Raw genomic sequence first — 24,426 nt, 5'->3', positions numbered from 1 at the left:
GGGAGGGGGTGAGAGAAAGAGAGAGGGAGGGGGTGAGAGAGAGAGAGGGAGGCGGCTAGAAAGAGAAGGTGGGGGCGAGAGAGGGTGTGGGGCAAGAGGGAGACGGAGGGGGTGAGAGAGAGAGAGGGAGGGAGGGAGAGAGAGGGAGGGGGCGAGAGAGAGGGAGGGGTGTGAGAGAAAGAGGGAGGTGGCGAGAGAAAGGGGCGGGGGCGAGAGAGAGAGGGAGGGGACAAGAAAGAGGAGGGGCGAGAGTGGGGGTGTGAGAGAGAGTGCGAGAGAGAAAGGGAGGGGGGATGGGGGAGAGAGAGAGGGAGGGGCAAGAGAGAGAGGGAGGTGTCAAGAGAGAGGGAGGGGTCGAAAGAGAGAGGGAGGGGTCGAGAGAGAGAGAGAGGGAGGGGGCTAGAGAGTGAGGGAGGGGGGCGAGAGGGAGAGAGTCGGGTCGAGAGACAGAGAAGGAAGGGATTGAGAGAGAGGGAGTGGGTGAGAGAGGGGGGAAGGGGCGAGAGCGAGAGAGTGAGGGCGTGAGAGAGAGAGAGAGGGACGTGGCGAGAGAGAGGGGCAGGGGGCGAGAGAGAGAGGGAGGGTGCGAGAGATGGGGTCGGGGGCGAGAGAGAGAGGGAGGGGGGTGAGAGAGAGGGAGAGAGAGGGAGGGGGTGAGAGAGAGTGAGAGGGGGTGAGGAAGAGAGAGAGTGAGGGTGTGAGAGAGAGAGAGGGAGGGGGCTAGAGAGAGAGGGACGTGGCGAGAGAGAGGGTCAGGGGGTGAGAGAGAGAGGGAGGGGTGCGAGAGAGAGGAGGGGTGAGAGGGGTGTGAGTTGGAGAGAGGGAGGGGACGAGAGACCGAGAAATGGAGGAGTGCGAGAGAGAAAGGGAGGGGTGGTGCGTAAGAGAGTGAGAGTGGGAGGGGGTGCGAGAGAGGGAGGGGGCGACAGAGAGTGCGGGAGGGGGCGAGAGGGAGAGTGAGGGGACAAGAGAGGGAGGGAGGGGGTGAGAGAGAGGGGGGCGAGAGAGAGAGGGCTAGAGAGGTGGGCGAGAGAGAGAGAGGGAGGGGGCAAGAGAGAGAGGGAAGGGTCGAAAGAGAGAGGGAGTGGGCGAGAGAGAGAGGGCTAGAGGGGGGGGCGAGAGAGAGAGAGAGAGGGAGGGGGCAAGAGAGAGAGGGAGGGGTCGAATGAGAGAGGGAGTGGGCGAGAGAGACAGAGGGAGGGGCCGAGAGAGAGCGAGTGAGGGGGCGAGAGAGAGAGGGAGGGGGCTAGAGAGAGATAGGGACGGGGCTAGAGAGAGAGAGGGAGGGGTGCGAGAGAGAAGTAAGGGTGCGAGAGAGAGAGGGAGGGAGCGAGATAGAGAGAGGACGGGGGGCGAGAGAGAGAGCGATGGGGGGCGAGAGAGAGAGGGAGAGGGTGAGAGACGAGCCGAGAGACAGGGAAGGGAGGGTGGCGAGAGTGAGAGGGAGGGTGGCTAGAGAGACAGGGAGGGTGGCGAGAGGGAGAGCGAGGGCTGAAAGTGAGAGAGGGAGGGGTGAGAGAGAGAGCATGGAGGTGAGAGAGAGAAGGTGGAGGTGAGAGACAGAGAGAGGGAGGGGCAAGAGCGAGAGGGAGGGGTCGAAAGAGAGAGGGAGGGGTCGAGAGAGAGAGAGGGGGCTAGAGAGTGAGGGAGGGGGGCGAGAGGGAGAGAGTCGGGCCGAGAGACAGAGAAGGGAGGGATTGAGAGAGAGAGGGAGTGGGTGAGAGAGAGGGTGAGGGGGTGAGAGAGAGAGAGGGAGGGGGCTAGAGAGAGAGGGACGTGGCGAGAGAGTGGGCAGGGGGCGAGAGAGAGAAGGAGGGGTGCGAGGGAGAGGAGGGGCGAGAGATGGGGGCAGGGGGGCGAGAGAGAGGGAGGGGGGTGAGAGAGAGTGGGAGCGGGTGAGAGAGAGAGAGGGGTGCGAGAGAGAGGAGGGGTGAGAGGGGGGTGAGAGAGAGAGGGAGGGGACGAGAGACCGAGAGAGGGAAGAGTGCGAGAGAGAAAGGGAGGGGTGGTGCGTAAGAGAGAGAGTGGGAGGGGGTGCGAGAGAGGGAGGGGGCGATAGAGAGTGCGGGAGGTTCGAGAGGGAGAGTGAGGGGACAAGAGAGGGAGGGAGGGGGCAAGAGAGAGGGAAGTGGGCGAGAGAGTGGGAAGCAGGGGGCAAGAGAGAGGGACGGGATGAGAGAGAGAGGGATTGAGGCGAGAGAGAGAGCGATGGGGTCGAGAGAGAGAGAGGATGCGAGAGAGAGAGAGGGGGAGGGATGGGAGAGAGAGAGAGGGATGTGTTGAGAGAAAGAGAAAGGGGGCGAGAAGAGTGAGTGGGGGCGAGAGAGAGATGAGGGGTGGGGGGCGAGAGAGAGACAGAGAGAGAGAGGGGCGAGAGAGAGAGGGAGGGGGCGAGAGACAGAGGGAGGGCGCGAGAGAGAGAGGGAGTGACACGAGAGAGAGAGGGATGAGGCAAGAGAAAGAGGGAGGCGGCGAGAGAAAGAGGGAGGGGTCAAGAGAGAGAGGGAAGGGGAGAGAGAGAGAGGGAGGGGTGTGAGAGAGGGGTGGCGAGAGAGAAAGGGAGGGGGTGAGAGAGCGAGACACAGGGGGTGAGAGAGAGATGGAGGGTGCGAGAGTGAGAGAGGGAGGGTGCGAGAGAGAGAGAGGCAGGGGGAGAGAGAGAGAGAGGGAGGGGGCGAGAGAGAGAGGGAGGGGGCAAGAGAGAGGGGGAGGGGATGAAAGAGAGAGGGAGGTGTTGAGAGAAAGAGAAAGGGGGTGAGAGAGTGTGGGAGAGGGGCGAGAGAGAGATGGAGGGGGCGAGAGAGAGAGGGAGGTGGCGAGAGACAGAGAAGGGAGGGGTTGAGAGAGAGAGGGAGTGAGTGAGAGATAAGGCGGGGGAAAGAAATAGAGGGAGGTGGCGAGAGAGAGGGAGGGAGTGCGAGAGGGAGAGGGAGGGGGCGAGCGAGAGAGAGGGAGGAAGTGCGAGAGGGAGAGGGAGTGGGCGAGAGACAGTGAGATGGAGGGGGCTAGAGAGAGAGGGAAGGGTGCGAGAGAGAGAGGCATGTGGGAGCGAGACAGAGGGAGGAGTGCAAGTGAGAGAGGGAGGGGTGAGTGAGAGATGGAGGGAGGGGGGCGAGAAAGAGGGAGGGGGCAAGAGAGAGAGGGAGGGGTCGAAAGAGAGAGGCAGGAGTGTGAGAGAGAGAGGGATGGTGGAGCGAGACAGAGGGAGGGGTGCAAGTGAGAGAGGGAGGGGTGAGAGAGAAAGGGAGGGGGCGAGAGAGAGAGGGAGGAGACTAGAGAGAGAGAGGGTGGGGGCGATAGAGAGAGCAAAGGGGGGGGCGAGAGAGAGAGGGGGAGAGGGGCGAGAGATAGACGGGCCGAGAGACAGAGAAGGGAGGGGTTGAGAGAGAGAGGGAGGAGGTGAGAGAGAGGGGGGGATGGGGCGAGAGAGAGAGAGGGAGGGGGTGAGAGAAAGAGAGAGGGAGGGGGTGAGAGAGAGAGAGGGAGGCGGCTAGAAAGAGAAGGTGGGGGCGAGAGAGGGTGCGGTGCAAGAGGGAGACGGAGGGGGTGAGAGAGAGAGAGGGAGGGAGGGAGAGAGAGAGGGAGGGGGCGCGAGAGAGGGAGGGGTGTGAGAGAAAGAGGGAGGTGGCGAGAGAGAGGGGCAGGGGGCGAGAGAGAGAGGGAGGGGGCAAGAGAGAGGAGGGGCGAGAGTGGGGGTGTGAGAGAGAGTTCGAGAGAGAAAGGGAGGGGGGATGGGGGAGAGAGAGAGGGAGGGTTCGTGAGAGAGAGGGGAGGGGTGAGAGAGAGAGAGTGGGGGTGAGAATCAGAGGGGAGGTGAGAGAGAGAGGGAGGTGGCAAGAGAGAGAGGGAGGCGTGCGAGAGAGAGAGTGGAGGTGTGAGAGAGTGAGTGGAGGTGAGAGAGAGAAAGGGGTGCGAGAGAGAGAGGGGAGGGAGGGAGGGAGGGGTGAGAGTGAGAGTGAGGGGGCAAGAGAGAGAGAGGGAGGGGGCGAGAGAGAGGAGGGTTGAGGGGGTTGAGAGAGAGAGGGAGGGGTGAGAGAGAGAGGGAGGGGGAAAGACAGAAAGGGGGGGCAAGTGAGAGAGGGAGGGTTAGAGATAGAGGGAGCGGGCGAGAGAGAGAAGGAGGTGTGCGAGAGAGAGAGGGAGGGGGCGAGAGAGAGAGCGAGAGGGACGAGAGGGAAAGAGACTGGCCGAGAGACAGAGAAGGGAAGGGTTGAGAGAGAGAGGGAGTGGGTGAGAGAGAGAGGGGGAGGGGGCGAGAGAGAGGGCGAGGGGCGAGAGAGAGAGGGGGACGGGGTGCGAGAGAGAGAGAGGGAGGGGATGCGAGGGGGTGGCGAGTGAGAGAAAGGGAGCGCCGACAGATAGAGGGAGGGTGTGCAAGAGAGAGAGGGGGCGAGAGAGAGAGGGAGCGGGTGGGAGATAGAGGGAGGGGGCGAGAGGGAGAGTGAGGGGATCATAGAGAGGCGGGGGGAGAGAGAGTGGGAAGGGAGCGAGACAGAGAGGGGGGCGAGAGAGGGGCACGACAGAGACAGCGGAGCAAGAGGGAGAGGGGGAGGGAGCATGAGAGAGGGGAGTGGAGGGGAAGTGAGGGAGGGTGTGGGGTGACAGTGAGAGGGAGGGGGTGAGAGTGAGAGAGAGGGGGCGAGAGGGAGAGTGAGGGGGCGAGAGAGAGAAAGGGAGGGGCGAGAAACAGAGAGTGAGGGGAGCGAGAGAGAGGGGGCGAGAGAGAGGGGAGGTGGTGAGAGAGAGGGGGAGGGGGCGAGAGAGAGAGTGACGGGGTAAGAGAGAGAGAAGGAGGGGGCGAGAGAGAGAGGGAGGGGGGCGAGAGACAGAGAGTGAGGGGGCGAGAGAGATGGAGGGGGTAGAGAGATTGGGTCGGGGGCGAGAGAAAGAGGGGAGGGGGCGAGATTGAGAGTGGAGGGCGGCAAGAGAGAGAGAAAGGAATGTGGCGAGAAAGAGTGGGTGTGGGTGAGAGAGAGGGTGTGGGCGAGAGAGGGAGGGTGTGGGCGAGAGAGAGGGAGGGGCGAGAGAGCAAGAGGGAGGGGGAGCGAGAGGGAGAGGGAGGGGGCGAGAGAGAGGGAGTGAGGGGGCGAGAGAGAGAGGGAAAGGGTGAGAGAGGGAGGGAGGGGGGCGAGAGAGAGTGGGAGGTAGGGCGAGAGAGAGAGGGAGGGGGCGAGAGTGAGAGAGGGAGAGAGAGAAGGGAGGGGCGAGAGAGAGACGGGTGCGAGAGAGAGGGGGTAGAGAGGGAGGTGGCGAGAGAGAGAGGGAGGTAGCCGAGAGAGAGAGGGAGGGGATCGAGAGAGAGAGAGTGAGTGGCGAGAGGGAGAGGGATGTGTTGCGAGAGAGCGAGAGGGAGTGGGGCTAGAGAGACAGAGGGGGAGCAAGGGAGATAGGGAGGGTGGGCGAGAGACAGGGAGGGCGGGCGAGAGACAAGGAGGGTCCGAGAGAGAGAGCGAGGGGGGTGAGGGAGACAGAGAGCGGGGGGGGGGGGAAGAGAGAGAGGGAAGGGGCGAGAGTGAGAGAGGGACGGGGTGAGAGAGAGGTGGGGGGTGAGAGAGCGGGAGGGGGGCGAGTGAGAGACTGAGGGGTAAGCGAGAGAGGGGGCAGAGAGGGAGCTGGCGAGAGAGAGAGGGAGGTAGGCGAGAGAGAGAGGGAGGGAGGTGGGCGAGAGAGAGAGGGAGGGGAGCGAGAGAGAGAGAGTGAGGGGCGAGAGGGAGAGGGATGTGTTGCGAGAGCGCGAGAGGGAGTTGGGCGAGAGAGAGAGAGGGGGAGTGAGAGAGATAGGGAGGGTGGGCGAGAGACAGGAAGAGTGGACAAGAGACAGGGAGGGTCCGAGAGAGAGAGGGAGGGGGGCGAGGGAGAGAGAGGGAGGGGTGCGAGAGAGAGAGAGAGGAGGCGAGAGTGAGAGAGGGACGGGGGTGAGAGAGACTTGGGGGGTGAGAGAGAGGGAGAGGGTGAGAGAGAGCGTGGGATGGGGCGAGAGAGAGAGAGGAGTGGGGCGAGAGAGAGAGGGAGAGGGCGAGAGTGAGAGAGAGGAGGGCAAGAGAGAGGGGGGGGCGAGAGAGAGAGGGGAGGGGCGAGAGAGAGAATGGGGAGAGATGGAGGTGGCGAGAGAGAGAGGGAGGTAGGCGAGAGAGAGAGGGAGGGAGGCGGGCGAGAGAGAGAGGGAGGCGAGCGAGAGAGAGAGAGGGGGAACGAGAGAGATAGGGAGGGTGGGCCAGAGACAGGGAGGGTGGGCGAGAGACAGGGAGGGTCCGAGAGAGAGAGGAAGGCGGGCGAGGGAGAGAGGGAGGGAGGGTGGTGAGAGAGAGAGAGGGAGGGGGGCAAGAGAGAGTGGGAGAGGCCGTGAGAGAGTGAGAGCGAGAGAGTGAGAGGGAGGGGGGGCAAGAGAGAGAGACGGAGGCGGGCGAGAAAGAGGGAGTGGGCGAGAGAGAGAGGGTGTGGGCGAGAGAGAAAGAGAAAGGGGGCGAGAGAGAGAGGGAGGAGGCGAGACAGAGTGGGAGAGGCGAGAGAGAGAGAGCGGGAGGGGTGGCAAAAGGGAGGGGGGGTTGAGAGAGAGGAGGGCGAGTGAGAGGAGGGCGAATGAGGGTGCCAGCGAGAGAGAGCCAGAACGAGAGCAAGAAAAACAGAGAGATGAACAAAGGAGGCGAGCAAAAGAGAGAGCGAGCGCGAGAGAGACAGCGAGAGAACGAGGCGGCAAGACTGAGAGAGAGGTGCCAGAGAGACAGAGAGAGGGGGCAAGAGAGAGAGTGAGAGACAGCGAGAGTGCACGCGAGAGAGAGAGAGGATTGGTAGAGAGAGAGAGAAAGGGGCAGGATAGAGAGAGAGAGGGCTACAAAGAAAGAGGGGGGAAGAGTGAGTGTGAGAGAGAAGCCGCGATAGAGAGAGCAGGAGCGAGAGAGAAGGGATAGCGAGATGGAGAGACGGGACGAGCGAGAGGTAGAACAATGAGAGACGGACATAAGAAAGAGAGAGGAGGCGAGAGACAGAGGGAAGGCCCAGAGAGGCAGAGCCAGAGGGTTGAGAGAGGAAGAGAGGATGCGAAAGCAATGAGGCAAGAGCGAATGAGGGAGAGACGTGGCGAGAGAGAGCGAGAGAGAGAGAGAGGTGCCAAAGAATGAGAGGGGCAAGAGAGAGAGGGGCGGGAGAGAGAGGGATAGAGTGGGGAGAGAGAGAAAGGAGCGAGACGGAGAGGGGGAGAGAGAGAGAGAGAGAGAGATGGGGGGGCGTGATATAGAGAGAGGGAGAGAGAACGAGCGAGAGAGATTGAGAGAAAGGGGGAGAGAGTTGTAAGAAAGAGGGAAAGTGGGGGCAAATGCGAGAGAGAGTGAGAGAGCGAGGGAAAGAGAGAGGGAGAGAGGGTGTGGGAGAGATTGTGGGGGAGAGAGTGATCGAGAAAGAGCAAGGGAGGGGTTAGAGAGGGACGACAGAGAGAGCGAGAGAGAGAGTGAAAGGAGCGAGACGGAGAGGTGATAGAGAGAAGGAGAAAGAGAGAGCGAGAGAGGTGAGCGATGGTGAAGGGGTAACAAAGAGAGAGATATAGAGAGAAACAGGGGCGAAAGTGGGTGTAAGAGAGAGAGGGTGACAGTGATGGGGTGAGAGAGAAAGGGGGTGTGGGGGGGGAAAGGAGAGCGAGAGAGAGAAGGAGTGAGAGAGAGAGATGGGGAGAGCGAGAAGGCAAGAGAAAGAGGGGGCGAGTGAGAGACAGAGGGATGAGAGACAGAGGGGTGTGAGAGAGGGAGGGAGAGAACGGTGGCCTGGGGGTGGCCGGGGGCGCGGAGTGAGAGGGGGTAAGAGGGGGTGAATGGGGCGAAAGGGTGGCCAGGGGTAGTGAGAGGGGGGGTGAGGGAGGGAGCGTGGGGGTGCGAGAGGGGGGTGGGGGGGCGAGTGGGGTGGGAGAGGATTGGGGAGAGGGGTGGGGGTTAAAAGGCGTTTGCTGAGGGCGCGCGAGAGGGTGGGGGAGTGGGGTGGGAGGGGAGGAGGGAGTGGCAGAGGGAGGAGAGAGGGAAGGAGAGTGCTGGCTATGTCATTTCATCAGCTGTGAAACACATTAAGACCGGCGAAGTCCCTCATGCTGATGATTTTCTGGTCAGGACTCCAGTCACTAACTTGCTGCCAGGTTCTGGTAATAATCAAAAACACAACAGGAGTTGCACTTGCAGAAAATAAGGGTGTCATGGTTACATCAACATCAGAGCACGAGGAGGCTATTTAGCTCCGTGAGCCTATTCCACCATTCACCCAAATCATGGTAAACTTCCTCATCATGACAAATCCCTGTCTTTGTCCCATAATCCTTCAGCATTTTCATTCAAATCTACCAATCTCAGATTCAAAATTTGCAAATGATTTCCAATCAATCGCTGTTTGTGGAACTTTATCAAACTTTATCCATTTCTGTGTATAAAAATGTTCCCCGATATCACACCTCACTGTTCTGACTCTAACAGTTTATCTGTTTAATCTTTCTTCTTAAATTAAGCCTTGGAATCCAAGTATCACATCAGTAATTCTACACTGCACTTCCACTCAGAGTGATACTCTCCTTAAGCCATGGTGCCCAGCCCAGACAGCTTCGTCTAACTAGGTTCGGATTTGCTGAAGCATGACTTTTTTGAGATTAGATAGATTACTTACAGTGTGGAAACAGGCCCTTCGGCCTTCGGCCGAAGCGTAACCCACCCCTACCCCTACCTCTACCCCTACATCAACCCGTACATCTACCCGTACATCTACCCCTACATCTACCCCTTACCTAACACTACGGGCATGTTTTAGCAATGGCCAATTCACCTGACCTGCACATCTTTGGACTGTGGGAGGAAACCGGAGCACACGGAGGAAACCCACGCAGACACGGGGAGAACGTGCAAACTCCACACAGTCAGTCGCCTGAGGCGGGAATTGAACCCGGGTCTCTGGCGCTGTGAGGCAGCAGTGCTAACCACTGTGCCACCGTGCCACCCACTTCTAACCACTGTGCCACCGTGCCACCCACTTCTAATCCTTTGGTATCTCGTCTTCTGTCGAGATCAATGTCAACATTCTACCGGCCCCTTGATCACTTTTCTGAACCGGTCTGTGACATTTTCATAAACTATACAGCTGGATCAATCACTCTCTCTCTATTTTCACAATCAAGAAATATCCTATTTTGATCCAACCTCTGACTTGCCGACACAAACTCATCTGTCTTTTTTTTTCATTTACTGAATCTATCAATATTACTTTCTAATGCTGTGCTTCCATTTACCTACACTTGGAATCACAGTAATCTGCAGAGTGGCCCCAAATTTTGAATGTGGCTTTCCTTTCATTATGAATAATGAATAATTAGGGCTCCAACATCGATCCGTGCAGGATATCACTAACCAAATCCTTCCAATGTGAATATCTCTTATTATCTACACAAATGTATCTTGATCAAATCAAATTCCTCTGAAGGATATCTTTTGCATCTTATTACCTTTAATGGAGAGTAGAAAGGTGTAAATTTAGGGACATTCTTCGCAGTCAAATTTGCCTTGTGTTTATCTGATTGGGGGAGCAATGAATCCCATTAAATATTAATCTTTGTCTTCACGACATGGGAACTCGATCACAAACATTAACAATGCTAAATATGTATTCTCCTTCATGATTGATAAACTCTGGGCACATTGTTACCGAGTGGTACTCGCTTTTTTTTCAAAAACACAGGCCCCGCCTAACTGTTGGCTCACACTCGTTACACCATATGGTCCTTGTCCTCCCCATCTGAATCTCATGGCAAGGTACCTCGAACATGGAGAGGAGCAACTATTCCAAGCACTGAGATCCCAGTAATGGGTACCACCACTCACGCTAATCCATTGGAGAAGCCGATTGGTCCCGCACTATGTCCTCATCTGAATCATGCTGCTGGCTGCGTTTCTTCCCCTTATTAATGCGGTCATGGCTCTCTGATGGCAGAAGGGAATGGACGGATTTCTCTTCAAGCTCATGTTTCATCATAGAACATAGAAAAATACAGCACAGTACAGGCCCTTCGGCCCTCAATGTTGCACCGACCGAAGCCTACTTAACCTACACTAGCCCAATAACCTCCATATGCTTGTCCAATGCCCGCTTAAATGACCATAAAGAGGGAGTGTCCACCACTGCTACTGGCAAGGCATTCCATGAACTCACATCCCGCTGAGTAAAAAATCTACCCCTAACATCTTTCCTATACCTAACACCCCTTAATTAAAAGCTGTGTCCTCTATATCATTGACTTGTCGAATGTAAGGGAGTACGCAGTGGCAACAGAAGCAGAGTCTGGAGAGACAATAAATGATTGACATTGTTCTTTGTTATTTTCCATTGCTCACTGAAAGGTTTAGAACTTGAACTTGAAGTTAGGGGCTGAGCTAGAATCTTTGGATTAATTATCGGCTCAAAGAGCAGAGTTGGGTTACAATTATTGATTCAACACAACTTTGATATTGAATCAGACATTGCTTAAGTTTCCTTATGCACAACCACAGATCCAAGGGAAACACAAGGAAGTTGGATTGAATAGCTTAAGCACATAACTGAATAAAGGAATCTTGAAATAAATCAGTGCAGGACATGTGCCTATTTGACCCACATGTCCTCTGGGTAGGGAAGGAGTGCTAACGTAGCAAAAGATTTGATTGATTCAAATCATCGAACTGAAGAGACACATTTCCCTGCTTAAGTCATGAGATCAGTGGAAGGACAAAACATCATTTCTGGTTAAAGAATTCACCTTTCTCACCAGGTAATGAAGGCACACTGTCTCTGCGGATCGAGTCGTTGGCCACTGTTTGAACCACCTCCTCAATAGAGCTATTTCCCTTTTGTGTGGCCAAAGGTTTTGCTTTTCTCCAAGAATGGTAAGGGTGAGCTGTCTTTTTTACTGCTGCCGCTGCTGCTCCTATGGAAATGTCACAGAACAACAAAGATGTATCGTTTCAGGACCCAAAAACAGGTTCTCAGTATTTGTGATTTACACAGGCCTCCTTCACAACCTAAACCCATCAACATAGTTTTCTTCAATTTCATGTATTCCAAGCTCCTCCTTGAATTCATCTGTTATTTGCTTCAATTATTCCTGATGAAGTAAGTTCTACATTCAAACCCCTTTTTGGTAAAGAGTTTGCCGCCCTCTGCAAATTCCCCATTAGATTTAATAGTGATTACAATTATATCCCCAGATCCAGTGGATTCTGTCATTCGCAAGCAGAAACATCTTTTCCATGTCTATTCGATCAAACGTAACTGGACCATGTCACTCTTTTTCAATGAGACAACACTGCCCAATCTTACTTGATGAATTCACACTCCGTTTGGATATAATCCCAGTAACTATTCTTTCCCTTCCCCGATCCGAACTGTGTGCAGTGCCCGAAGGGTGACCTGTCCCCGATCCGAACTGTGTGCAGTGCCCCAAGGGTGACCTGTCCCCGATCCGAACTGTGTGCAGTGCCCCAAGGGTGACCTGTCCCCGATCCGAACTGTGTGCAGTGCCCCAAGGGTGACCTGTCCCCGATCCGAACTGTGTGCAGTGCCCCAAGGGTGACCTGTCCCCGATCCGAACTGTGTGCAGTGCCCCAAGGGTGACCTGTCCCCGATCCGAACTGTGTGCAGTGCCCCAAGGGTGACCTGTCCCCGATCCGAACTGTGTGCAGTGCCCCAAGGGTGACCTGTCCCCGATCCGAACTGTGTGCAGTGCCCCAAGGGTGACCTGTCCCCGATCCGAACTGTGTGCAGTGCCCCAAGGGTGACCTGTCCCCGATCCGAACTGTGTGCAGTGCCCCAAGGGTGACCTGTCCCCGATCCGAACTGTGTGCAGTGCCCCAAGGGTGACCTGTCCCCGATCCGAACTGTGTGCAGTGCCCCAAGGGTGACCTGTCCCCGATCCGAACTGTGTGCAGTGCCCCAAGGGTGACCTGTCCATGGTCCTACACAGATCGGACACATTCCCATTCTGTCGCCCCCGAAATAAACCCATGACCTACTTCTCCATCTAACCTCACAAACCGGGGCCATTTGCTGCCAGTGACTCATTCCGATCTCCAGATCCCTCTGCCCTATTTAAGGACATATTTCCAAAGAGAAAGTGGTCTCTTTAGTCTTTTGACCATAGTGTACTACCTCACACATGGTTGGAGATTAATCTTCCACAGCTTTGACTGCAATATTCCCTTAACCGAATCTTCCCAACAGTAAGTCTTCCTAAAAACAAAACTCCAATATATTAATGTACTTAATCTCATCAACTATTTCTTATTTGAAAAGCACTAACTGTCCAGCTCAGTTTTGAACAAACATCCTCTGCCACAGTTATTAAAATATCACAAGCTGAACTCCAACCACTATTTGCATTCATATTCATTGGAGCCCAAGAATGAGAGGTGGTATCATTGAGGGTCTATAAAATGGTCAAGGGATTGACCAAGTAGATGCAGAGAAGATGATTTAATCTACAATGAGTTGTCATAAGTTTACAATAAAAGGAAAGTTGGAGGAAATACTTGTCTCAAAGAATGGAGAATCTTGGGAATTCACGACCTCGGAACAATGTGGATTCTGGGACATGAAGTAAATTTAAATATGAGACACACTGGTTTTTAATTAGTAATGGCTTGAAGAGTTAAGGAGAGCTGGCAGGAAAGTGGTGTTCAGGCCAAGATGAGATTAACCATGTCTGTATCAAATGGCAGAGCAGGTACAAGGGGCTGGATTCATACTCCTGCTCCTAATTATGATGCTCTAATGTTCTTATTTCAAAAGGAGGAAGTAAGAGGAATGGACAAATACAAGTGTTTAATGGGCCTGGTATTGGAAAGACTATGGTGAGAGGCTGTTTGATTTGGTGAGGTGAGGCACAATATCTCTACAGTAGTGTCAGCAGACCATTTGGGCCCAGCACAGAGAAAAGACCGTGATGTCTCCTTTGCAGCATCTTTCCCCACCTATCCATTTCTAGCCACTACCTTATTCCCCCCTCCCTACCTTTCAGCCTGAAGCTCCTTCACCAAAAACCTTGCAGCCTCTTTCTTCAAACCCACCATCACCGAATCCCCCACCATCAACATTCTGGGGGTTTACTATTGACTAGAAATTGAAGTGGCCTTTCCATATAACTACGGGAAGGAAACCCCCCTCCAAATCTCTGAAGCCTGTCCACCATCTACAAGAATCAACTCAGGAGTGCAATAGGATATTCACTACTTGGCTAGGTTTGGGTGCAGCTATAAGAACACTCAAGAAGCTTGACAGTGTCAGGAAAAAGCAGACTGTTTGATTGGCACCACATCCACTCCCTCCTCCACTGATGCCCAGAGCAGCACTATGTACTATCTACAAGATACATTACATCAATTCATAACACTTCAATAGCATCTTCCAAACCTATGAACAATACCAAATAAAAGGAAAAGGGAAGCAGATTCATGGGAACATCACCTCCTGTAGGTTCCCTTCCAAGCCACTACCATCTGGAGTTGAAAATCTTTCAGCAGTCCTGAAGTGTCATTGAGCCAAAATTCTGGAATTCCCTCCCAATAGCACTACCAATAGGCCTACAACCCTCACGGACTGCAGTGATTCAAAAAGGGAGCTCACAACCACCTTCTCAAGGGCATTAGAATGAGGCAATAAATGTTCGCACAGCCAGTGACACCCACATTCCATAAATTCATTAATTCCTTCATGCCTCCTCCTTCCTTCCACAACACCCCACCCATAGACAGCTGCGCTGCGCAAATACAAAGCCTTGAGCAGCATGTGGTAACCCACAAGGAGGCCCAAGCTACATTCAAGCCGTGCTCAGACAGGGGTGGTCCTGAACGAATAATCATCCCCAGTGATTCACACACTGTAGTCAACAGTGAAACTATCAGTTGCCAATGTTTTCACAAAGAGATTGGTTGGGACATGGGAAGAACGGCCAGAGGAAGTGGTAAATGCAAGTACAGTTACAACATTTAAAAGACATTTGGAGATGCACATGAATAGGAAAGGTTGAGGAATATGAGCCAAATGCAGGCAAACCGCACTGGCATAGTTTGGGAAATTTGGTTGACATGGATGAGTTGGACCAAAGGGTTCATTTCCATGTTGATGACTATGATTCTATTCTTTTCAGTCACAGTGGCATTTTGCAATTGTCCTAAACTATGGTGTAATTGAACAAGTTAATGGAGGCTTTAGACACCAGGGCCACAGTACTCTGTAGGTAAGGTGTTGAGTAGTAGCTGCAATTTAGTGGACATTTAATAAACAACATAATGAAGAAGTATAGAAGGAAATTACTACAGATGGTGGAACCTGTACTGAAAACAGCAAATGCTGGAGCTGACAGCAGGGCAGAAAGCATCCCTGGAGACCAAGCAAGCTAACGATGTGTCTCGATGACTCGATCAGAGATCTGATGAAGAGTCATCTGGACTCAAAATGTTAGCTTGCTCTCTCCATTGATTTTTTTTTAAAAAAGAAGTTCATGGGATGAGACTGTCATTGGCTCAGCAGCATTCGTGGTTCATCCCTAATTGCCCAATGAGCAGTTAAAAGTCAAGCTCATTGCTGTGTGTCTGGAGTCACATGGAGGACAAACTAGGTAAGGATGGTAGCTTCTTACTTCAAACACGTTAGTGAACCAGATGGGTTTTCCGTAACCCGACAAAGGATTCATGGTCATGAGATTCTTAATTCCAGATATTCACTGAATTCAATTGCCACCACTTCCTGTGGCAGAACTCGATTCTGGTTCTCCAGAATGCAACCTGGATCTTTGGATAAACAGTCTCGCAGTAATACCACTCAGCCATCGGCTCCCTCCTGTGAGCTTCAGTATTTGTTGTTTTCAGTTCTCAAGAAATATGTTATGCATTAATTTTGAACTCTGTAAAAGCATCCACAGTGAACACAAAAAGCCCACCTCCAGTTGTGATGTTTGAGTCAGGATGACTCAGTCAGACTGGCTAATGAAGCAGAGTTACACATTTTAATATCTGGCAGTTTCTCCGCAGTTTCGGCTGGCGTTGGGCTGCTCTCATTCCTTCTGCGATGAAACAAACAAAGAATGACAGTCGATACACCCCACTAAGTGTCTAAATTCAATCGCACCGCAACCAAAGTAATTTATTTTAATTCAAAAATGTTTCAGTGAAAGATATTCCAGCAAGCTCACCACCTCCTGTCTCAGTTTAATGGGAAATGGGATCAATTCTGTAGCGCCTACTGTCACAGTGGAAAAGGCCACTGGTTTAAGCCCTTGAACAGGCTATCAGCTGATCTGAGTCTTGTTCTTTGACAGATTGCAACATGTTTTGCACAAGGGGGCATGCAGACAGGACAAACTTCAATTATATTCAACACAAGAAAAAGGCAATTCCATTTAAATGAGGCAGATTAATTGAGATCAGGCCTCAGGTGAGGATACAAAACAGTCAAGTTTGGAATTTCCAGAGACCATCAACATTGTCCATTCAATTACTGAAGTTTGTCTCAGTATTGCTTTCGCAATCAACCTATTTCAATGCATTATGACACCTCTGGAACAGGTGGGACAGTTCCAGGCCTTCTGGCTCAAAGTTGGAGACACTACCACAGCATCACAAGAGCACTGTGTTTTAGGCTGAGTAACTGGTGGGTTCATTTGCCCAATTATCTTACTAATCCGGAAGATACGGTTACCATCCTAATGCTTGGAAATAAGCAAGATATTAATGGGAGCAAAGATGTTACAACAGTCTCTCTGACAAGGGACAAAATATCTTCCATCTGTTGTTTTGCTCATCCTTCGATAGTTGAAATTTTTAAACCTTCTGGTCTACCATCATCTTTGCAGTTTTGCACATCTTTTCTTTCAATTTGATGTCACTCATAATTCCCTCAGCTATGGACCGCTGCTCATCATGCATTTCTGTTACAAGTTAATATATATTGTTGAGAATAATAAAATAACTGAATATATTCTTCTGCTTTAACATTCTAACTAGAGTCCCATTCCAGTTTAGCGAACTACTCCTTATTCCCTTGTGACTGCCTTTAAGTTTAGATACTATTTGAAGAACCAAATTCCTCACCCTAAATCTAGATTCTATCATGCTGCATTGCATCTTACCAAAAAGGTCTTTTACTTTGAGCTCATTAATCAATCATATTATCAGGTCTAAAATAGCTGTTCCATGATTGGTTCCAGAGCATCTGTTCTGTGAAATTGCACAGAGCAGTCGACCTCAAACTGCTTCAGAAGGTAATGTAAGCTGAGTGTACAATACTATTTTAACTAACAGAGAACCCTCTGAATACCATGATTCTGTTAGATCCCCAAAATTACTCAGAGCATGGAATCCCTACGTTGTTGAAGCAGGCCCTACAGCCCAAAAAATCCACACCAACCCTCCAAAGAGTATCCCAACCAAACCTATTCCTCAATGTATACCCCTGATTAATGCACCGAAACTGTGCATCGCTGGACACTATGACAATTTAGCATGACCAATTCACCTAACCTGCAGTTCTTCGGATTATGGGTTTGCAGCCCTGGTTCGCAGTTGCTTCATGAAGTCTGAATGATGTTGCCTCTATTAGTCCAACAGCACTGTCACCGACACAGGAGCTGTTCCCCCAGATCGGTTTGTGGCAGTCAGAGATCCTGCTACAACCTGCGCCCATGCCAACCCAGTCATCTCGATCAGAAAGAATTAGTACAGCACAGATTAGAAGACAACTTGGATCACATTGTCCTTTTGTAATCAGAGGCCCCTATTCAACCCATCACAACTGGGCCACCTTTTTAAAATAGCTATTTGGCTAGATCCCTCCTCTCACAGTAATGCAAATAAATTCTTTTTGCAAGTATTCAAATTAATTTTGGAAATTAACAGTGAATCAGCTGCCACCTCCTTTGCAGATGATCTCAGCTCTTCTTTGAAACAGCAAAACCCAGTGAGAACATTAAGGCATCCAATGTTTAAAAAAATCACTTGCTCAGTCACTGTAATATGATGAGTTTTGTTTTACATAATTCTTAGCAAAAGTTAATTTGAAGCAATCAGGAGAACGCAAAGAGAAAGGTGAACCGCCCGTGGGTAACAAAGGCAGTCAAGAGCAGTACCCACAAGGAAAAGAATGACATAGCCGCGGATGACTAAAAAGGGAGAAAACTGATCACGTAATTAAATTGACAAGAAACAAAAATGAATGGCAAAAGTTGTACAGGTATATAAAAATGGAGAATCTAAAGTCAGCATCGAACCCTTGGAGTTTCTGACTGTGGAATTGGTAATGGGTACAAGGAAACAGCAGATAATTTAAACCTATATTTTACATTGATCTTCATGAAGGAGGATACCGTTATCATCCTAAAGGTAGCAAATAAGCAAGTTAATCATGGGGAGAAAAATGTTATAACAGTCTTTGTCACAAGGGACAAATTATTGACCAACTAATAGGACTGAAGGCAGACAGTACCTAATGGGCTGGATCAAAAACTTTTAAGGCAACTGACTGCAGAGATATTCAAGGCATCGATTGGAATATTCTAGAATCAGGGGATACAGGAAAAAAATCTAGTGGATTGATGCACCTGTACAAGAAGGGAAGGGAGACAGAAATCAGGAAACTATACACTAGTTAGTTTAATATCTGTTTTTGTAATATGGCAGAGTCGAATATTAAAGTAATAAATAGCAGGACATTTAGAAAAGCTTATCATTTAACATTGTAGACTGGGTTTTGTGAAAGAGACACTGTGACAAATTTGCGACAGTTCATTGAGGAGATAACAAGCAGGGCTGATAAAGGGCAATCCAATGATGTTCTGTATTTGGATTTTAAAAATGCAAATGATCAGGTGCTACAGAAAGTTTAATTGCATAATACAGGAGCTCACTGTGTCAGGAGTAACGTATTTGCATGGAGTGAGGATTGGTTAACCACACTGGCTGTTGCTGAGACCTCATTTGGAGTACTGTATACAATGTTAGCTCCCATATTTAATAAGGGATAAACCAGTATTGGAGACCATTCAAAAAAAGATTCAGCTAGCTGCTTCAAGGATGAAAAGGTTGACCTATCAAGAATAGCTAAACAGGTTAGGTCATTATTCAATAGAATCTCGACAAACAGATTACATACAGTGTGGAAATAGGCGCTTTGGCCCAACAAGTCCACACTGATCTGACGAAGCACAACCCACCCAGACCCATTCCCCTACATTTACCCCTTCACCTAACACTACAGGCAATTTAGCATTGCCAATTCGGCTAACCTGCACTTTTTTTTTGGATTGTGGGAGGATACCGGAGCACCCGGAGGAAACCCACGCAGATAACGTGCAAACTCCACACAGAGAGTCACCTGAGGCAGGAATTAAACCCAGGTCTTTGGCACTGTGAGTCATCAGTGCTAACCACTGTGCCACCCACATAATATAAGGGGTGATCTTATGGAAACAAGAGTCTGAGGAGCTTGACAGGGTAGATGTTGACTCGATCTTCTACCACCAATGAAGTCTCAAACCAAACATTACATAAGGGAACATTCATTTTTTTAAAAATGTGAAGAATTTTTTTCTCTCAGTGAATGGCTAGAATTTTCGAGCCCAAACAATTGTGAAAGTTAAACGTGATAGGGGAATGGATCTGGTTGGGTAACTCTTCAGAGCGTTAGTGTGGCTTGTTGGGCTGAAGGGCCTGTTTCCACACAGTAGGGAATTTGTGATTCTATCTCAAATTATTCTAAAAGAGGGCAAATAGATTTTTGAAGTATTGAGCAGTTGAGGGCTATGCGGATCAAGCATAAAAGAGGTGTTGAGGTCTGGGTTGGCCAAGCCATGATCTGATAGAATGGGGGAACAAGCTGAAGGGAGTGAATGCCCTACTCCTGCTCTGATTCCTTGAGGCTCCATTTCATGCTTTTTTTTATCTCCAAAGAAGAGTGTGATACAATGTGCTGAAGATCTCAGATGTTGTGAAAATGGGATGTTTATGTACTGGTTCAGATGGCATTGATTCATCAATCACAGCTATACAGTCATGAGTAGGAAGGGAATTCCTCCATGAATAAAGGAAATCTACTGCAGAGCTCACACAAAGGGATCCTTCCCCTCAGTGAACTCTCCCATCACATCACCCAACATATCAGCAAAAGCAGGACGAACTGCGCATGCTCTAGCCAACAGAGGTCCCCCGGGTGATTGATGTCAGCACCGGACCAATGAAAGGACGGTGGGCGGAGCTGGAGGACCTGGCGGGAGGTTGATCCTCCAACCAATCAAAGTGAACGAGGGGCAGAACTAGACTAAACCACGTGATCACCCTCGCGCGCAGCGGAGAGTCGCTGTAATGAATTCTCAGGAAGTTATGGAGTGAAAGGATACGGTAAGGAAAGAAACAAATAAACAGAGGGAAACGGGAGAAAAACTGTGTTGCTATGAGGGGAGAGGTTTTACAAACATGTTGTGCACGTCGGAAAACACAAATTTGAACGTCCCAGTCCCGTGTTTGTCGTAAACGGGAAATTGCCTCAGTGTGGCCGCAGGCCTGAGTGAGCGCCGCCATCTTTATTCGGGACATTGATTCACTGGAAACGTGCGCAGCCGCCATCTTTGTAGGGGGCAAGGTGCAGCCAGGCGCATGTGCAGCCTTTCTCTGGTACAGAGTCATTGGGCAGGATTTACACAGAGCACATTCAAACTCAGAGAAATGCATGTTTATTTCTGGATTTGTTTCGTCATTCATTTAAATGACTTGCTATCGTATCTGAGTTTGCAGGTCATTCAAAATTGGAGGTATTGTGCATAGTGAAGAAGGTTACCTCAGGTTACAGATTATTGATCAGATACGGATTAATTTAGATAAATGTGAGGTGCTGCATTTTGGAAAAGCAAGTCAGGGCAAGACGTATACACTAGGGGAAAGTGAAGACTGCAGATGCTGGAGATCAGAGCTGAAAAATGTGTTGCTGGAAAATCACAGCAGGTCAAGTAGTATCCAGAGATCAGGAGAGTCGACATTTCGGGCATGATTCAGGATTCCTGAAGAAGGACTCATGCCCGAAATGTCGATTATCCTGATCTTTGGATGCTGCCTGACATGCTGTGCTTTTCCAGCAACACGTTTTTCAGCCCAAGACATATACACTGAATGGCAAGGCCCTGGAGACGCTTGCAGAACAAAGAGACCTTGGACTGCAGGTTCATAGTCCTTGCAAGTCAAGTTGCAGGTAGATAGGATGATGAAGAAGGTGTTCAGTGTATTTTCCTTTATTGGCTAGAGCATTGAGTATAGGATGTGGGAGGTCATGTTGCTGTACAGGACATTCATTCGGCCACTTTTGGAATATTGTGTGCAATTCTGGCCTGCCTCCTATCAGAAGGGTGCTTTGAAACTTGAAAGGTTTCAAAAAAAACTTACAAGGATGTTGTTAGGGTTGGAGGATTTGAGCTACAGGATGAGTCATAAAAGGCTGGGGCTGTTTTCCCTGGAGTGCCATAGGCTGAGTGGTGATGTTATGGAGGTTTATACAATCATGAGGAGCATGAACAGGGTAAATGATCAAGGTGTTTTCTCTGGAGTAGTGGTGTCCAAAAGTAGAGGACATTGCTTTAGGGTGAATGGGGCAAAAATTCAAAGGGGGCTAAAGGGCAACTCTTTCATGCAGTGGGTGGAATGAGCTGCCTGAGGAAGTGGTGGAGGCTAGTACAATTAAAATTTGTTGAAGGCATCTAAATAGACACATGGTATGATTGGGAAGCGTTTACAGGGATATGGGCCAAGTGCTGGCAAAATGGAATAGATTAGGTTCGGATACCTGGTTGGCATGGATGAGTTAAACCGAAGGGTCTGTGTCGGTGCTATACGTCTCGATGACTGTGGGATCATAATAGCTTATACAGCTGTGCTTCATCTCTGGGCTCCTTTATGAGCACTTTTTCAATATCTAGCTTGCTCAGTATCGAACAATGGGTATATTTTTGGTCTGTTTAGTATTTTACGATAACATTTACAGACATTTTTGTAAGTTAATTTTTCTCTGCCGCCCAGCCCCTGACCATGTGCTGCTTATTAATTTTTTTTTCTGGAAATTCTTTGATAGTCAAGAATTATTTTTTCCAATAAGCAAGTGTATTTTCCTTCCATTTCTGACTATCAAATTCTGCACCATTTTCATTCCCAGTAATCTGTTTTGCACTCCCTGAAACATCAACTGTGTTTCTCCTTCCACAGAAACCAGTGATTAATGCCAAAGCCCTGTTGCCTGTGGAGAGGGTGATGTTTGACTTTCTTGTACAGCTGCAGTTTGTGTGGTGAAGGTACTCCCACAATGTGGTTGGTTAAGAGACATTACAGAGTATTCATTACGCAATAGTGATGATTTGAAGGTAATGTCCAAATCAACAACAGTTTGTAGTTTTATCATCATGCTTGTAATTTCACAAAAATATTATTGGGAACTTTAGACATAAGGTCAGAGACTGATGATATTAGGTCAGGTGACCAAAAACATTGCCAAATAAGCAGGCTTTGAGGAATGTCTTAAAGGGGGAAAGCAGACCTGTGAGGTTTTGGCTGCGAATTTCAGAAAATGATGCTTTGGCAACTCTAAAAGCAGCCATACATGTGAAGTAATGAATTAACAGATCATTGGGAGTCTCGAACAGAATGGGTTGACGAGGCCTTCAAGGATGTGTGATGTGGCGAGCTAGGGATGATCACAACCAGGAATTAAATCAAGGGTGAGAATTTTGAATTGAGGGATGTGGGCCGGATGCTGGCAGGTGGGACTGAATTGGGTTGGAATAACTGGTCAGCATGGATGGGTTGGATTGAAGGGTCTGTTTCCATGCTGTACATCTCTGTAGCTCTATGTTGTTTATTATGAATAGGAGCCTTTTGATGAATCAACAGGTTTTGGTACGAGGGAGCACTTGGGCAGCAGAGATTTAGCTTTTCTTAAGATTACAGGGAGATTGAATGTGGGAATCTGGCCAGGAGTGTGTTTGGATACTGAAGTCTGGAGATAACACAAGGTTGATGTGAGTATATGAGCTGAGACAAGGGTAGAATCAGTTAGAAATAGTGATCTTGGAGTGGGACTAGTCTGTCACCCTCACCTCACCTCTGGGATTCAGCTTGTTGCCAGATTGTGAATCAGAGCGGTAATACAATCGGGAGCTGAGTGGTCCTGGTGGAGCCAAAAATGAGTGTCGCTCAGCTGACTGTTGCTGAGCAGCTGCTGCTTGGTAGCGCTGTCGATGACATCTTCCATCACTTTACTGCTGACTGAGTGTGGACTGATAGATGGAAATTGGCTGGGTTGGATTGCCCTGTGTTTTTGTGTTGAACATCCCTGGGCAATGTTCCACATTGTCAGTAGATGCCAGTGCTGGAGCGGTACTTGGCTTGGTGGGTGGCAAATTCTGGACCTCAAACCATCAGTATTATTGCCAGAATATTGGTAGGGCCCGTAGCTTTTGCACGACTTAACCATTTCTTGATGTTATTCAAACTGAATCGAACTGGCTTAAAACTCACATCTGTGATGTTAGAAACCACTGGAGAAGGCTGAGATGGATCATCCCACTTTGCACTTCTGGCTGCAGATTGCTGCAAATGCTGTCATCTTATCTGGTGACTGTGAGGCCCCTCCATCAGTAAGGGTGGGGATATCTGTGATGCTTCCTCCAGTGAGTTGTTTAATTGTCCATCACCGTTCACAACCGGGTGTGGCAGAACTGCAGAGCTCCGATCTGTTCCATTGGTTGTGGGATCGTTTAGCTCTGTTGCTTGCTGCTGATGCTGTTTGACATGAAATAACTTCAGGAAATGGTTTAAGTAGAATCCAAAGAGATTAAACAAATATATCACAGACAAAAGATGAACTGGACCAGAGAATAGGAACCCTTAAAGATTAACGAGGCTGTCTATGGAACCACCGTGTGGTGGGAAAGATATGCGAATATTTCACGTCCTTTTTACTGGAGAAAGATATGGAAGCTCGAGAGGTTGGAGAAATAAACAGAGAGAACTTGGAAAGTATCCATGTTACAGTGGAGGTGTTACTGGATGTCTTGAATCGCTTCAAGGTAGATCAAGCCCTGGGACCTGATCAGATGTATCCCAGAACTTTCTGGAAATCTAGGGAAGTGATTGTTGGGCCTCTTCTGAGGTATTTGTATCATTGATAGCGACAGGTGAGATGCCATTATTTTTAAATGGTGGTAAGGAGAGGCCATGGACCAAGAGAATAGTGAGCCTGAAGTCAGTGGCAGGCAAGTTGTTGGAAGGGATTCTGAGGGACAGGATATCCATCTATTTGGAAAAGTAAGGAATAATCATTGACTATTGTCAATGTGGCTTTGTACATGCACAATCGTGTCTCACTAACTTGACTGAATGTTTTGAAGTGACAAAGAAAATTGATTAAACCAGGCTGTGAACTTTGTTTATATGGACATTCAACAAGGTTCCACAAAGCAGACTGGTTAGCAGGGTTACATAACATGGAATGAAGGGAGAACAAGCCATTTGGATACAAAACTGGCTTGATGGTAGGAGACAGAGGGTGATGATGGAGGTTTGCTTTGTGGACTGGGGGATTGTGAGCAGCAGTGTGCTACAAGGATCGATTATTGGGTCCTTAAATAAATGACTTGGATGTGAATATATGAGGTATGATTAGTAGCTTTACACAAGACACCAAAAATTGGAGGTGTTGTGGACAGCGAAGAAGGTTAGTTCAGAATACAACAGGATATTGATCAGATGGGCAGTGGAGCAAGGAATGGCAGATAGAGTTCAATTTCGATAAATGTTAGCTGTTGGATTTTGGAAAGGCAAATCAGGGCAGGACTTATACACTTACTGGTAAGGTCCTGGGGAGCGTTGCTGAACAAAGAGACCTTGGAGTGCATGTTCATAGTTCCTTGAAAGTAGAGTCACAGGTAGGCAAGGGAGTGAATGCAGCGTTTGTTATGCTCTCCGTCATGTTGTGGCTGTACAGGACATTGATTAAGGCTCTTCTGGAATTTTGTTTTCAGTTCCAATCTCCCTGTTCCAGGAATGATGTTGTGAAACTTGAAACATTTTAGAAAATGTTTGCAAGGACTTTGCCAGAGTTGGACAGTTTGAGGGCAGTGCATGTTTGGAGTGAGCTGCCAAGGGAAGGGGTGGAGGCTAGTACAATTACAGCATTTAAAAGACATTGATTAAGCCATTTCTCGAATTCTGTTTTCAGTTTGATTTTCCCTGTTCTGGGAAGGATGTTGTGAAACGTGAAAAGGTTCGGGCAAGAGTTACAAAAATGTTGCCAGGATTGAAGGATTTGGGCTACAGGGAGAGGCTGAATAGGCTGGGGTTAAATTCCATGGAGAGTCAAAGATTGAGAGGTGACTTCATGGAGATTTACAAAATCACGAGGGGCATGGAT

Source organism: Chiloscyllium punctatum, chromosome 21, assembly GCF_047496795.1.
Source record: "Chiloscyllium punctatum isolate Juve2018m chromosome 21, sChiPun1.3, whole genome shotgun sequence".
Taxonomy (NCBI): domain Eukaryota; kingdom Metazoa; phylum Chordata; class Chondrichthyes; order Orectolobiformes; family Hemiscylliidae; genus Chiloscyllium; species Chiloscyllium punctatum.
Note: the sequence above shows the minus strand (reverse complement) of the source record.